We start from the raw sequence: 5,194 nt of genomic DNA on the forward strand, positions 1-5,194 counted from the left end.
ATCTCAGGACTTTTGCAATGTGTTGATTCTGTCATATATTACCTCTGTTACAGAGGAAAGCCATGCAGTCTTCTACTTAAAAAAAACTAATTACAAAAGCAACATGCACACTCTGCTCAGAGATAGCAAGTCCAGGCAGCACCTTGTACTCCATGGATCTGGTCCTTGTTACGGGCAGAGTCCGTGGTATCCAGAGTCAAGGGCGGCAGGAGCTCAGCCGATCCCTTCCTGAATGCCTCGGATCCTCCTGGCCAGCTGCACATCCTTCGGGAAGCGAGTGACACGGCCTGTATGTAAGGAGAGGAGATAGGCATCCTCAAAGAGATTAACTAGAAACGCTTCTGCTGCCAGGCGGCAGAAGGGGTTATTCCTTAACAACAGGTGTGTGCTCTTCTGAAGAGTTCGGATCTCCTTCAGAATCCTGTCTCCGGCGAGCAAGTTGACGGGAGGAAGTGCCTAAGGATGGACCCGGCCGTGGGCCGCCTCCTTGGGGCTTCGGCCTTGCGGATCTGGCTGCGCGGGCCCATGGCTGGAGCTCAGGCTTGCGGACCCCCGGACCCGCGGTTCCTTCTCGGCCTTCCGGGTCCGGAGGCAGCGTGCCGCGGCTAGGTGGCGTTCAAATTGTCCGCTCCGCCACGGATTCACTGCTGGCGTTTTTGCCAAAGCAGCATTCTTGAAAATAATTTAATCTGACTGTTGTGGCTTGTCAGTGATAGAGGAAATACTATTTTATGTTGGTTAATTTGAGAATGGAATTTTTAGCTTTGCATTTATTAACAAAAAATGTGCTAACTCATATGTTACTTATGTTTCAAATAACTTTCTAAAGTAATCTCCAGGATATATATATATTTTTTAAAAATGTGTCAAATTATCTGGTATTTATATCTAAGTAGTAGAAAAGATAATGCTTCTCAATTTGCCTTTACCAACCAGTTGTAAATGTATAAAAATACTCATGGGGGCTTCCCTGGTGGCGCAGTGGTTGAGAGTCCGCCTGCCAATGCAGGGGACACGGGTTCGTGCCCCGGTACGGGAAGATCCCACATGCCGCGGAGTGGCTGGGCCCGTGAGCCATGGCCGCTGAGGCTGCGCGTCCGGAGCATGTGCTCCGCAATGGGAGAGGCCACAACAGTGAGAGGCCCGCGTACCGGAAAAAAAAAAAAAATACTCATGAAGAAATTTTATCAGGTTTTACGTTTCTCTTCATAATGTTCAAAATATATGCAGTAAGTTTTCAGATGATTTTATAACCATGTTTATCAGGTATTAAAAAGAATCCAACTCACACTGAGGAACATGTTCTTGTTTTGATAAAAACTAATCACTTTGCTTACAAATGGGGTATAATATAAACTCAGTGTAAAAGAAAGAAAATTGATTTTCAAATGTGTAAATAAAATTTGAATTTATGCTCATTTGGCATACCCAATCATAAATACACTATTGTGAACCTAAGAATTTATTCAGAAAGTCTTGAAATTTTCCAGCTCCTTTATGCCCAAGTGGAGATATTTCCAAGAGGAAGCAATGCATTCAGGTTCAACACAGTACCTAATCAGTGTCTATTTCTATGCAAAGTTGAAATAAAAATATTTGAAAAGTTTTAGACCATCCCTTAAAATAATAAAGATAACTAATATCTTGATTAATAATTTATCTTAAATTGTCATTTATATTTCAGTTGATAAGGACTTTTTACTGTAATAATAGTAACGAGTAGGTTTTTCTTTTTTATTACAGTTCAGTAATTGAGTTAATAAAGCATGTTCTCTTATTAAAGCGTTTTGGCCTTTGCACCATTCTTGCTTGTCCCAATCATCTATATAGTCTATGTAATCCATATCTATATATCTACACCATGAAGTTATTGTGTTTTAAAAACCTTTCTCCAATTTCCCTTGTTATGAAAGATTAAATATACAAAATAGCTTTATAAACTTTAAGAAACTCAAACCTGATAAACACCTAACAATTAACTGTGTTCACTGTATTGATTTATCATAATACTGCCGTGAATAATGTTGACTTCATTGCTTCCCAATTAATACTTGAATCCATACAACTTTGGACCATAAATGAAGGTATTTTGCTGTGTTATTTTATTAAGTTAATTATTTTGCTTATTAAAAAAGTCTATAGAAATAATATAAGTTCAATTAAGGCAAAAGAGTATATTGTGAAAACAAACACATTCACACCCCAGATACCCAGGTCTTCTCTCCAAAACTACTGATAACATTTTCTTGCGGCTCCTCAAGAAATTTGCTATTCACCTTAAATATAAGTGACATATGGATAGATTTTTTTTTAATTTCCCCAAATTGAAGTATACCTATGCTCTATTCCATAATTTTATGTTTTATTTTAAGCATGTATGTTGGTAAGAGTTTTATATCAGCAGATGTGTACTTACATGATATATCTGTTTTATATTTTATAATAAAATACACAACACTCCTCTATTCATAATCATAATCATAAAGACTTTCATTTTTTTCTGTTTTCCCCCTTTTTTTCTATTTAAAAAGCTATAATTACTCATTGTACACATTTCTTTTCATACTTTTAATGATAATAAGCTCTTATGTAATGCTTACTCTATACCAGGTACTCTTCTGAGACATATTATATAATTAGATCATCCTTCAATCCTATGAATGATTTATTATTTCCATTTCATATATGTGGAAAATAAAGAAGAGAATACTTTAATATTTTCTGAAGTTCACGCATATGGTAAATGGCAGAACTGGAATTAGAAGGTAACCTAGATGCAAAAAAAAAAAAAAAAAATTATAACCTCTACATTAGATTCTCTCACGTATTTGAATACAATATAAGATAAAACCATGGATGTAGAATACTCAAGCCAAATAATAGATGTACTTTTCAATTTGCTATACAACTTACATTACCTTATTCTCCTTCAGAAAGATTTCATTAATTTGTAATTCTACCAATATATCATTCCTTCAACTATATGTGTACTATCAACTATTTTGACAATTGTTTACAGGATATAAATAATTTTTTGTTATTTTAATTTTTCTTATTATGATACATGTGGTTTCATAAATTTATAATCCACTTGTCTATCTTTGGTATGACCTGCCTTTTCTGTTTTCTATTGTCTTGTAAAACTTTGTTCTTAGAAAGTGATTAAAAAGTAAACCTCTTATTTGAAGCACCATCTATATCATATAGTATATATCTCTATGTATTTGAATTTATATTTAACCCTTTTTCTTGCTGCATGGAAGTCATTGTTTATTTTTCTGCAAATCCCAAATAACTTTAATTAACACAGTTTTATGATAACTATGGTATTTGGCAACCCAGTCTACCAGTTGTCTAATTGTTAAGGTTATTTTTTCTTATTATTCCTGAATGCTTGTTTTTTATAGAAACTTGACTTGCAGCTCTTGTTATAATCAGATCATTTATATATTTTTATTTTTTACTAATTAAATTTGGTGGTGCAAATGACACTTGAATCCTCCCAGAGTGAAACCATAAACTCAGAATGGGATTTGGGGAGGGGGAAGAAAATCTTTGTCTTTTTGGCTGTACTTTTCCTGGAATAGAGCACCCAGGCTAGAGCTTCCATGACACATACCTGTGGTTCATGAAATGTGGATGAGTCATGGCTCGAATGTCACAGACTCATTGCTGTTACTGAGATTTAGTAGATTTTCTTGAATGAATGTTTATTCATTAGTTGTATGGTCTTAGAACAACTTTCAGAGTCTTTAAATGATGGCATTTTTAAGTTTTTTTTAATTTTTCTTTTCTTTTTTTTTTTTTCCTGAGCAGGTTTTCTGGGAGGCCATGTATAGACTTCTGGCTTAATTGTCTCACCAACATTTGCCCTCTTCACACTCATGAACTCATGCTTTATTTCAAATTCATTACTTGACACCTGATTTTTTTCTGGTTTAATGGTTTTGATTATTTGAATTCTGCTTAATAATTTGGTGAATAGTATCAGATCATGTATTGATTACATATGTATTTTATTTAGGAGTCTTCAGCTAGGAACAAAGATATGTCCAGATTACCTCAGATGTTGGAATACTGTTGTTTTGGATAAGAATTTCCAATATTATCAATAGAAGTTTTAAGAATAAAATTATTATTGAATATTGTTTTACTAAGAAAGAAATATATGTATTGTCACTTCCATTCTATCAATCGATATACAAGACTTGGAAAGCACAGATAATACAATAATGTAAGACTGCTCTATGCCAAAGCTCTGGGGAAAGATTTTTATTTTTTCATTTGAAAGGGGAAAATTTTAACTATATTTCAGAAATTGTTTTTACATCAAATAAATTTTATACTTGCCTAGTGATAGCAGTTTGAATAATGTATATCTCTTTGTTATTAAAATTTCAAATTAATTTCTCATACAGTCCTTATTTTACAGTAGTTTGCTCATTTATTTTTATGAAACCAACAGTATTTTGATCTCATCTTTCACACTGATATTTTTCAAACACAGAGCAATTGTTCCACTTATATGGGAAGTTGAGTTTCCACATCTAGTAATCTGCATCCCTTTCCCACTTCTCAAAATCAAACAAACAAAACAGAACATTCCTTAAGGAATGTTCTCTAGTGATGAAAATCTGTTATCTATTCATAAGGTTAATTAATGCATCATCTTTATTGCAAAGTGTCTGTGTACAAACTATGGAATAGCTAATGCCTAGGAACATGTGTCCATAAGTGATAAACCATCTTTTAAGTTTATCTAGTTTACAGAAAATTATTTTCATTCCACCAATGACTGCAAAGTGATATTATAGCAAAATCTTATGGAAATGATGCAGTTTAGGTTCTTAAGAACCTGTAAACCAGGGTCAGAGTAAGGGGCTATATTTCTGTGTGTATGAGTACAAGGCTGCTCTAATATAGTAGATTCCAACTTATTATAGATACCATGATAGCACATAAAAATAATCTAGGGAACTGTATTAATACATTTGCCAATATATAAGACAAAAATTAAATAATGACCAAAAAGAGATGCTTATGGTACAAAGCAGTTTTTAACTTCAAGGCTATATAATACTCCTTATGATATAGCAACATATGATTAAGAGACATGCTTTTTTTTATTTTATTAATTCCTAGAAGATCTCACCAAAATGATTTTCACCCCATCTCCCTGCTTGATTCCCACTTA

At 33.8% G+C, this 5,194-nt stretch overlaps 1 pseudogene; it reads right to left on the reverse strand.

Annotated features, from left to right (window-relative positions):
• Window positions 1-213: 213 nt before the first annotated feature.
• On the reverse strand, window positions 214-3,648 carry LOC103090892 (histone H3-like centromeric protein A pseudogene; annotated as a pseudogene).
• Between the last annotated feature and the right edge of the window lie 1,546 nt (window positions 3,649-5,194).

This window comes from Lipotes vexillifer, unplaced genomic scaffold (assembly GCF_000442215.2).
Source record: "Lipotes vexillifer unplaced genomic scaffold, Lipotes_vexillifer_v1.1 scaffold544, whole genome shotgun sequence".
Lineage (NCBI taxonomy): Eukaryota > Metazoa > Chordata > Mammalia > Artiodactyla > Lipotidae > Lipotes > Lipotes vexillifer.